Source organism: Crocuta crocuta, unplaced genomic scaffold, assembly GCF_008692635.1.
Source record: "Crocuta crocuta isolate KB4526 unplaced genomic scaffold, BGI_CrCroc_1.0 scaffold48, whole genome shotgun sequence".
In the NCBI taxonomy this organism is placed as follows: domain Eukaryota; kingdom Metazoa; phylum Chordata; class Mammalia; order Carnivora; family Hyaenidae; genus Crocuta; species Crocuta crocuta.
In genome coordinates this window covers 8,406,117-8,417,132 of record NW_027533089.1, presented here as the reverse complement: position 1 = coordinate 8,417,132, position 11,016 = coordinate 8,406,117, and the positions used below count along the sequence as shown (strand labels likewise).

At 42.0% G+C, this 11,016-nt stretch overlaps 1 long non-coding RNA gene across 1 annotated transcript; it reads right to left on the bottom strand.

The window, feature by feature from the left end:
- Positions 1-376: 376 nt before the first annotated feature.
- LOC144216736 (uncharacterized) lies at positions 377-10,589 on the bottom strand. The gene is made up of 3 exons (XR_013330732.1): positions 10,472-10,589; positions 4,014-4,081; positions 377-653 (listed from the first exon to the last, which is right to left on the bottom strand). It is a non-coding gene; the product is annotated as an uncharacterized LOC144216736 (long non-coding RNA).
- Between the last annotated feature and the right edge of the window lie 427 nt (positions 10,590-11,016).

The window sequence follows — 11,016 nt, the reverse complement described above, 5'->3', positions numbered from 1 at the left end:
CTTGCTCAGGTATAAACTTGGAAAAGAAGCCAGGAGTCACAAATGCAAGTCTGCCTTCAATCTGTCAAAGCAGAGAATTGGGACTCTTTATAGCAGATCTCAGGAACCCCATTTTATTCTATGTGACGGGGCTGCTAAATCACCACCAGTGAAGTGCAATTTTTAAAAAAAAAAAAAAAACTTTTTCATTAAAACTTTAATAGATTAATAGAAACAGAAAATTTTTCTCCAGGAGTTTTTCTATGACTAGGATCTAGAACAAAGGAAAAAAAAAAAGATTTGGTGTACATTGAATTCAAATGTTTGTACTTGACCCCATATGTTGTATTTTTGTTCCAATTAAACATAATCATGTACTATTTTTGGTCTAATTTAAACAACCAAAGAAGGAACCAACCACTTAGATTTTCAAAAGGCATCTTTTGGCACCATCTTGTGACTATTTATGGTACAATTTAAACAGAACTGAAAGCAGCTCTCTTAAGTTTTTAAAAGTTGTCTTCTGGAACTCTCTTGTGTCCACATGGTAGAACTGAGGAAAACAACCATTCTTGTCTCAGATACCAGGAGGGCCTTTGCTCCTTCTCCTGTTATAACTATTATTCACTGAAGAATCACAGTGGAGCGACACTCATTGATCTCTTTGTGTGACTCTGAAACACAATATGAGAAATAACAACCAACTCTCATTTTCACCTCAAAGACAGAAAAAGAAAGGGACTCACTCCAACATGTTAACATTTGTTAAGAACCACAGAATTTTAACTGTATTTATTCTTCCAATCCATGAGCATGGAATGTTTTTCCATTTCTTTGTGTCTTCTTCAATTTCCTTCGTAAGTTTTCTATAGTTTTCATCATACAGATCTCATATACCTTTGGTTAGGTTTATTCCTAGGTATTTTATAGTTTTTTGTGCAATTGCAAATGGGATCAGTTTCTTGATTTCTCTTTCCATTGCTTCATTGTTGGTGTATAAAAATGCAATGATTTCTGTACGTTGATTTTGTATCCTTCAACTTTGCTCAATACATGTCAAAAAATTAACAGTAGAACTCCCCTATGACCCAGGAATAGCACTGCTAGGAATTTACCCAAGGGGTACAGGAGTGCTGATGCATAGGGGTACATGTACCCCAATGTNTTTTGAGGAACCTCCACACTGTTTTCCAGAGGGACTGAACCAGTTTATATTCCCACCAACACGGTAGGAGGGTGCCCGTTCCTCCACATCCTAATCAGCATCTAGAGTCCTCTGATTTGCTCATTTTAGCCACTCTGACTGGCATGAGGTGGTATCTCAGTGAAGAACCACAGAATTTTAAAGCTAATCAGTCAAAGAAAATATCAACTCTCCTCATGCTATTGTCATGCAGCAGGGCCACTTTGACTAGTAAAGAGAGGTGCCCTTCGTGCTCGTGCTCGCAACCTTATCGTGCCTTCTAATCTCTTTACAGGTGTCAGTAGTTATTTTTCACAACTCTAAGAGGTAGGACACTATGATAATCTTCATACTTATTGAGAAAACTGAAGCACAGAAAGGCAGTGGCCAGAGACCAGTGACTGATAAACTGCCAGATCTGGGATGTGGCCAGACCATTCCCTCACTACTGTGTCCCCAACCTGTGTCCCCAACCCCTACTTTACGCTGCCTCTAACTCCACTAAGACTCTGGGCATGATTTTAGTGACTGTTGTCATTCTGTATTAACCTTTCCTGTTATTATAGCCCTTCAGCAATGTCACCTAAGTGCTTGTTAAATTGGTGATGTCAGTGTTAGTCTTGAAGAAAGTGACTGAAAATCCTCCGTTGACGTGGACTTAAGATGTGACAAAATTTGAAGTACAATATTACCTATCAACAAAGTCTCAAAAATGGAAATAAAGGAAATCCCTCTACATTTTCTGCATTTGTGAAGAACCAACAAAATTTGGAAGCTGGCCAGCCAAACAAGTGCCACAATGTCTGTGCTGTTCATATATAAGGGTTTCTTGACCTTGGCACTATTGACATTGGGGCACTATTGACACACAGGGCTCCCCTGTGCATTGTAGGGTATTTAGCAGCATCCCTGGCCTCTTCACATTGGATGCCAGTTGTGACAATCAAAATGTTTCCATTTTGGTGGTGGGGAAGGCAGCAGAGAGGCTCAGATTCTCCAGGGTTAAGAACCACTGAGATAGAATATACTATGAAATCATTGTGATAAGGGAGAGAAAATACAATCATTATAGCCAGCATAACTTTAATTTTCTCAAATTGTCTTGAGAAAGGGGGAAAAGAATGGAAACAATGAAAAAATGCCATTGGCCTGGCTGCAAGATCAGCCCCTCCTCCCCGAAAAATGACACAAAGCAATCACGTTTATACATCTGGCAGCCGGGAACGCACCACTCCCTTACGTTGAGTCCTATGGAAAAACCAGTCTTGAGTATGTAAGATTTCCATGACTGCAATCATAAAATGTGAGTGCTATGTTTCCAGAAAATCCTAAAGACTTATTCTCCTTATTTTCTGAACTTCAAGTTCTCTGCAGGCTCTGGCTTTCACCTTCATCAAATATTTCATTCACTTCTCTGCACCCTTCTTGAGCTCTTCTCAGGTAATGATTGCACTCCCCCTTCATATTTGATGTTAGCTCAGATTTAGATCTCCTACTTCCATATATAGAATCTAAGAGTTTCCAAAGACAACCTTATCTACTCCACCATTCTCCATGGATTTCAAAATATCCTAACTTAAGTGTTTCAAAATTTCACCCCCTCTGCTAACACTTTTAACCTCTACCTTTTTTCTATGATCAATTCATTCATTCATTTATTCATTCATTCATCACTCATTTGATGATTACCTATTATATCTTCTAGGCACAGTATTAAATGCCAGGAATATAAAAAGCATTAAGGAGGGCATCTGCAGTCTCACACTGAAGAGGGAGGGAGCAGGGAAATTACAATGCATTGTGTGTGGCAAATGATAGGATGCATGTGTCTATGAAAAGCTCTGGGAACTTCGAACAGGAACAAATTCTACCTCAGGGTAGGATAGGGAGGTTTCACCGAGGAGGTGGCAATTAATCTGATTATAGAAAGATAAATAGGAGTTTGCCAGGCAAAGAGCACCCTGGGGAGAATGAAAAGCATATGCGTGGACCAGATCTGTGAACAAGTCTGACTAGTTTCTATTCTTGCCTCCTAGATACTCTCTCAAGATAGGAATCTTTTCCCTTCCCCTACATGTTGATGCACTCCATGTCAAATGGATGGCCACCATGTCACAGCCACTATCTCACCAGATTCATTTTTTTCTAGCCACACTGATACTCTTGCTCCATGAGGCTCTGTCACTCCCACTCATCACCTCCTTGGCTGACCCTTTCTGTCACATTCGGTTTCCAGAACCTGTCTCTTCCATGTTTGTCATCTCTGCCTCACTCAACCCATATCTCTTGTCCTATGACCATTACTGCTCTCCAGCTATACCTTACCTCTGTTCTAGAATCTGGCAAAAGCCTCCTGACTGGCTGGTGACTTGCATTCTCTCCCCTTTCCAATCTCCCTGATCATAAGTTGCAACGTAAGGATCCGTTGTGGGGATTTGGAATGACTCACTCATATGTTGACTATAGGGCAGGCTGGGCAGGTGGCTGGTGTTTGCAGCCTTTCATGGGAGATGAGCTTGTGGTAGGGAATAAGTAGAGATGGAAGTCAGAGCAACCAATAGTGTAGCCACCACAGTTAACAATCACACCTGGTTGATGTCATCCCTAACCCCATTCTCACAGTCTTTGCCATGGCTTAGCAGGCTCCACATGCTCAGCCTTTACCTCACAGTTGTGAATCAGATAGGACATGCGCTCTCCCACCTCAGGCCTTCTGTGCTGACTTAGTGGCTCCCTGCATTCTTCACTCTCCCTCATTTCCTCCAAATTTCTTCTCAAATGTCTCTCCAACAACCCTGTACAGAACAGCAGCTCTCTGTGATCCCAGGAGGTCTTACCCTCCCTGACTTACTTTGTGCTGCTTTTTATCTCCTCTCCATGACAGCAGGGGCTTTGTCCGTTTGTTCTCTGTTGTATTCCCTGGGTGTGGAAGAGTGTCTAGTCAAGACCGACTCAACACCAGCTGAATACATAATGGCAGAGTCAAGTTCCATTTCTTCTTTCCCTAGCAATATCGATATTTCCCAGCCATGGGATCTGGGTGAGGTTTTCCCACCTCTAGATATCAGGATGGAGTGGAGGGAGGATTTGACTGGTCTAGAAGCCCCATCCTCCTGCCATCAGTCATTGGCTCAAAGGGGCATTTTCCCAAGCCCAGGTCAAACGGTGCAAGTAGTGGGTGGTTCAGGGCTGGGAAGGTGGCCCAAGTTGGTCTGACTCAGGTAACGCTCCTTTAGCTTGGTGGGCAGGGAAAAGGAAGCTCTGTTCTGTGGGTGGGCATGACCTGTCTTAGAGTCAATGGCTGCGGGCACTTAGCTCTCAGGAAAGACTCCAGCCTGAGGACCAAGTCTGAAAGCTGCACAGAGAGCATCATAGACAGTAGAGCCAGGGCCTCCACCACCATGTGAATCTCTCCTTCTAAAGCTGTTGTGTCTCTACAACTTTTGGATTCCTTGTTTTGTGAACTGATGAAGCCCATGATTGTTTGTCTGCTTAATGTCAGTTTTTCTTTTTTGTGCAATCAGAAGCATCCTAGCTGATACACTGTCCTTAAAACGCTACTGTGCCCTAGTGATGTTTTAAGGACACTGATCAATTAGAATGTTTATTATTGAATCAATAAATTCATTCATCAAATATTTAGGGAGCACTATACAACTACTTTAAAGTGAGCTAAATGATAATGGGTATAAAACCTACCTTGGGGTGCCTGGGTGGCTCAGTCAGTTAAGCATCTAACTCTTGGTCTCAGTTCTGGTCATGATCTCACAGTTTTATGGGTTCGAACCCTGTGTCAGGCTCTGTGCTAGCAGCGTGGAGCCTGCTTGGGATTCTCTGTCTCCCTCTCTCTCTGCCCCCTCCTCCACTCATACTGTTTCTGTCTCTCTCAAAATAAATAAATAAACTTAAAAACAAAAACAAAAAACACCTCATTTGAGGGAAAATGATAAGAGATGGGGAGTGTTTAGACTTGAGAGAAGACTTCTTAGATGACATCTTCATGACAGATGTGGCCTCACATTTGAAGAGGATGACATGTTTAGACATTGATTTGGCTAAGACCTGCTGGAATACAAGATGTTCTTAATTCTGCTTTAGATGCCTATCCCTTCTCCTAAGGTACCAGGGGAGAATATATTCACAGAGAGCAAAGCTAGCAAAGGCAAGACCTTGCCATTAGCTCAGACTTCAGTTTTAGATCACTGTGCTTCCCCTCAAAAGAAAAGGGCTCTTAACTCAAGGTAGACTGTCCTGGAGGAGCTACCATCAAGGTGGACAGAAGGCCTCCTCTTTTTGGTTCCACCCCAAAGTACAAACCCTTTTTGTGAGTCTTACCACTCCAATAGGAAGAGAGGATATCCATGCCAGTCTGAACCAGATGGGGAACCCAATGCAGGAATAAAAGATGCATATCTCTATCTCTATTTTCCTTCCCCCTACAGAGCCTTCAGATGAGATCACAACCTTGGTCAGTAGAAATACAGCCTTATAGGAGATCTTGTACTGGTGTATCCAGCTAGGCCACACAGGGATTCCTGCCTACCTGACCTATGAGATAATAAATTCTTATTTTTAAGGTGTTAAGTTGCTGAAATTTCCAAAGGTAATTTGTTACACAGCAATAGATAACCAACACAAATGGGTACATAGAGTTTCATTATGTAAATTTAGGTTGTTTCCAACCTTTCCCAACTGTAGCATGGCACTGAGCATCTTTATACATATATTTTTGTGCATTACTAAAAGTAGTTGTGTAGGATAAATTATTAGACATAGAATTGTTTACTCTTACTTTACATTATAATACTGTCAAGTTACCCTCCCAAAAGTTATATACCAATTTATACTACCAATAAAATATGTCTTTTACCCAAGAACCTTGTCAATACCAAGTATTATAGATCTGTATCATTTACCAATTTGAAAGGGAACAAAAAGGTTTCATGTATTGCCTCCTTACCCCATGTCAAGCCTCAGGGCTCAGGGCTTTACATGCCTTTTCCCATTTGAGTTAGGGTAACTCTATAATGTAGGTGTAATTATGATCCCATTTATTACCCCAATGATGAGAATAAGACCTGATCAAGATTACATAATTGAATAGTACACCAGATAGTCTCAGGAAGTCTCACTTAGGAGTCTGATCTTTAAATGGCTGGTGAGGGGAGCCTGGGAGGCTCAGTTGGTTGAATGTCTGACTATTGATTTCAGCCCAGGTCATCATCTCATGGTTCCTGGGATCATCAGGGTATTGGGCTCTGAGCTCACTGCACGGAGACTGCTTGGGCTTCTCACTCTCCCCTTCTCTTTGCCCCTCCCCTGCTCATGCACTTTCCCTCTTTCTCTCAAAATAAATAAATAAACTTAAAAAAAAATGGCTGGGAAAATTTGACCTAGTCTCACAGCCCTTATACTCTTAGTATTTCTTTTCCTATAATTGCATATTCATGTTTTCTCCTTCTGTGCTTGTGTCTTCTGTTTGGTGCTTCAGATTCACTGTCTTCCTACTCTGCCCTGCTCTCCCCTAGAAGTTTGACTTTTGTGGCCTTCATTAACAATGCCCTACTGCCTGGCTGGGTTTAGCCAATGGAGAGCCTGGCAGGAGATTAGAGGTGGGAAGAAAATAAACCCCAAGCATTTACTCTGACTGGCCTTGGCTTCAGAAAAAAGGTCATTGTTCTCTTCACCTTCTCTTTTTTTTGGGTTCCTGTAATTTTTCTCTCCTCGACTTTTCACACAGAGAAATGATTCCTGATTGGCTGCAAATAGTCTCAGGTAACTGTGGCTGTCCTATATACATAACTATACAAATAATCTTTTGTAAATGAAGCTTCCCTGCTTTATCTTGAGTGTGCTATGATTTTTTATTTTCTATTATGTTGTCTTTTCTCACTGAATCGTAGGCATTCTGTATGTTAAGGTCCTAATTCTTTGTCACTTGATGTGGAAGCATCTATCTTGGTTTGTTGTTTTTTAGCGTCATTCTTAAAAGTGAAACAGCCATGAGACACCTGGGTGGCTCAGTTGGTTGGGCGTCCAACTTCAGCTCAGGTCATGATCTTGTGGTCCATTAGTTCTAGTCTTGTGTCGGGCTCTGTGCTGACACCTCAAAGCCTGGAACCTGCTTCAGATTCTGTGTCTCCTTCTCTCTGTGCACCTCCCTCACTTGAACTCTGTCTTTCTCTCTCTCTTTCAAAAGTAAATAAATATTTTTTAAAAAGGTGAAACAGCCAGTTACTTTATAAACAAAATGGGTTTATTTCGGAATAGCAGAAGAATTTCAATTCAGGACAGTCATGCCATGGCAAACCATAGGCAACTGCAGAGATCAAAGGAGAGGAATGCTCCTTTACAGAGCGAAGGTAAACACTGGAAGTGACTGCTTTGAATGAGAGTCCAAATAAGGGAAGTAGGAGTTCCGGGTGGTGATGGTTTCTCATTGGCTGGGTTGTGGCATTTTCTTATTGGTTGAGTTTGTTGCCAGGCAAGAAGAAACATTTCTTCCTGCCTGAGTAGTAAAATAGGCTCCTTCCTGTCAGAAATCTAAGCAAGTCTCTTCGTGTTAGGGTCTGCAATTGACCATGAGTGATGGGGCTTGAGAATTCCTTTTGGCCTTTGGTCCATTTTATGAGGATTCCTTTATTCAGTTTCATTAGGTTTTTTTAAGATGACTTCTCTGTAGGGGTGCCTGGGGGCTCAGTCAGTTGAGCTTCCCTCTTTGACTCAGGTCATGATCTCAAGGTTCATGAGTAGGAGCCCCACATAGGCCTTGCTGCTGTCAAAGCAGAGCCTGCTTCAGATCCTTGGTTCCCCCCCACCTCCCTTCCCCCACTTGCACTCTCTATCTTTCAAAAATAAATAAACGTTAAACAAAAGGATGATTTCTGTATAAGTGTTTTTATATCCTCACCTAAGGCCCCACCCTAGAAAATGTGGCCTTGACCTTGACAAATCCATTGCCACTCACTTCTTCACTTTGGGGTGAAGTGAAATGTCTAGATGCTAATCTCTTTGTGCACCAGATGTCATCTTCCCCTCTTTAAAAGTTTACTTCCTCTTCAAATATATGGAAAGGTTTGTCTGTACTCCACCTGAGTTGTCTACTAGGAGCTGTTCTTCAATGTCATGTGCTTCTTTCTGTGCTCATGGCTGCCCCCTGCCTGGAATTCCTAGGCATGGTCCCCTGCCAAAGCGCTCTGCCACCTGCACCAGTGGAGGAGTGAATGTGGGGTAGGCCACACTTTCTTCATTATATACTCCCTTTATTTTCTGAAATACCATCATGCGTGCCTGTACGGTTAATCAGACTTTGGCTTTGGGGATGGAAGGGAAGTGGGGGTGTATTGCCATGGAGGTAGAAATAATTATATACAGGATGGTGGGGGAAAGGGATTTACACTGAGGGTTTAATATGATTTTCCCAGTAGGAGGTTCATTCATTCATAGGGAGTTCCTCGTGGGCACACCTAGTCACTAAAATCACTCCTTACCCTGGTATCTTTCTTCTCTCTCTTTTTTAATTTACATCCAAGTTAATTAGTGTATAGTGCAACAATGATTTCAGGAGTAGATTCCTTAATGTCCCGTACCCATTTAGCCCATGCCTCCGCCCAGAACCCCTTCAGTATCCCTCTGTTTGTTTTCCATATTTAAGAGTCACTTATGTTTTGCCTCCCTCCCTGTTGTTATGTTATTTTTGGTTCCCTTCCCTTATGTTTATCTGTTTTGTATCTTGAAGTCCTCATATGAGTGAAGTCATATGATATTTGTCTTTCTCTAACTTGGCTAATTTCGCTTAGCATAATACCCTCTAGTTCCATCCATGTAGTTGCAAATGCCAAGTTTTCATTCTTTTTGATTGCCGAGTAATACTCCATTATATACATATATATGTAATATATATATTACATAGGTATATTACATGTGGTATATATGTATATACATAGGTATATTACCCTTGGATAAATACCAATTTATGTTCAATTGCTGGGTCGTAGGGTAGTTCTATTTTTAATTTTTTGAGGAACCTCCATACTGTTTTCCAGAGTGGCTGCACCAGTTTGCATTCCCAGCAGCAGTGCAAAAGAGATCCTCTTTCTCCACATCTTTGCCAACATCTGTTGTCGCTTGAGTTGTTAATGTAGTAAATTTTTCTTAGTAATTTTCCAAGTAATTTCTTAGTAACTTTTACCTGGATACATTACTATTCCTTTTTGTTCAGTCTCTGCGCCTGTTTCCATTTTTCCACTTTCTCTTCAGCTGCTTTTCAGGGGGAGGGTGCTTTTCCCATACTCTCCCCCACCTCTGCCCCCGGTCTCCATCCTCTGTCCGCAAGCAAAACATCTCCCTGCCCTCCACGGCTTCTCTCTCCCCCAGTTCACCTCTTCACGCCGCATACCTGCTGAGTTCTGTGGTTCATGTTGTGCAGATTGTTGTGTTAATCCTCAAATCAGTTTTCTAGGTGTGCAGGATGGTTTAGTCTTGATCTGGCTGCATTTCACGGACGCGAGACTCAAAAAAACTTCCATGCTGTTCTGGCACCTTCTGCTGGTATCTTTCTTCTAACTATCTTACCTCTTCTCTGTGGATTCCTTTCCTGAACCTCCCAAAGAAGTGTTGCTACCTGTCCACAAGGTCAGTCTTGCCTCCAGGATGATGTTACCTCTAGCAATAAACTTTCCTTAGCATAGTGAAGTGAAAGAGGAGCTCCAGCAGGACACACTAATGAAGTGATCTTTCCTTCGCAAAAGTCCCCCAGAGCTGTGTGTGGAGAGCCTTCAATACTCAAACCCTGTGGAAGAGTCCTCAGTGGGCAGTCGGAGTCTAGTCTCCTTTGAAGAAGCTCACCCCACGGAAGCACAGACCCTTCTTCATTTTTCCCATTCTTTTTTTTTTAATATTTTATTTATTATTTTTTTTTTTTTTAATTTCTAGGAAAGAGAGAGACAGCGTGTGCAGGGGAGGGTCAGAGAGAGAGGGAGTCACACACTGAAACAGGCTCCAGGCTCTGAGCTGGCAGTCAGCACAGAGCCCGACACGGGGCTCGAACCCACGAACCGCGAGATCATGACCTAAGCGAAAGTCGGACGCTTAACTGACTAAGCCACCCAGGCGCCCCATTTTTCCCATTCTTGAATATATTCATTTCTGTCCTTAATCTCATGTTTTCAAATTGTGTCTTCTCAGTCTTCATAGAATAAGAAATGGACCATGAATGGTCACTCCTTTAGCCATACAGCCCCACAACAGCTTTGAAAGCACCTTTTGTGAAAAGATGGGGTTTCATTTTTAACCAGGGACTACCCTTACCTGTAGTTTGGAGGAAAATGAGGGAAGAAGTCTTGGTTATATGTCTTAAGGAGAGGAAGGCAGATGGGAGACAAAAGAAAGAGGCCTATTTTACTCTGTCTCCTTAAAGGACAACAGGCTCAACAGCCAGATTCTAATAAATAGTTGTTACGACAACAATGGAATAGGACACTTTGGAACATGTAAACTCCCTGTCCTTGGAAGTCTGTGATTAATGGGATGTCATAGAAAGGATTACTTGTCTTTTAGGAGCAAACACAAAGTCTTTCTCTTTACTTGGCCTTTAAATCAGTTCTTTACTATTTAAGGATATAAATGTAAAGTCAGAATTGGACTAGGCTGACTGTTCATGAAGGAAGAATGTTAAAGGAAAGGGAGATGGGATCTGGCCATGGGTAATACAGGTAAAACAGGCTATGTTACATTAATGAAAGGAGAAGATATCAGTGGGTGTGTGTGTGTGTGTGTTGCACAAAGCTAGATGCTGGTATGCTGAGCTGGGATAAAAGATTCATGAAGAGGTGGTTAGCTGGATGAAGGGTTCC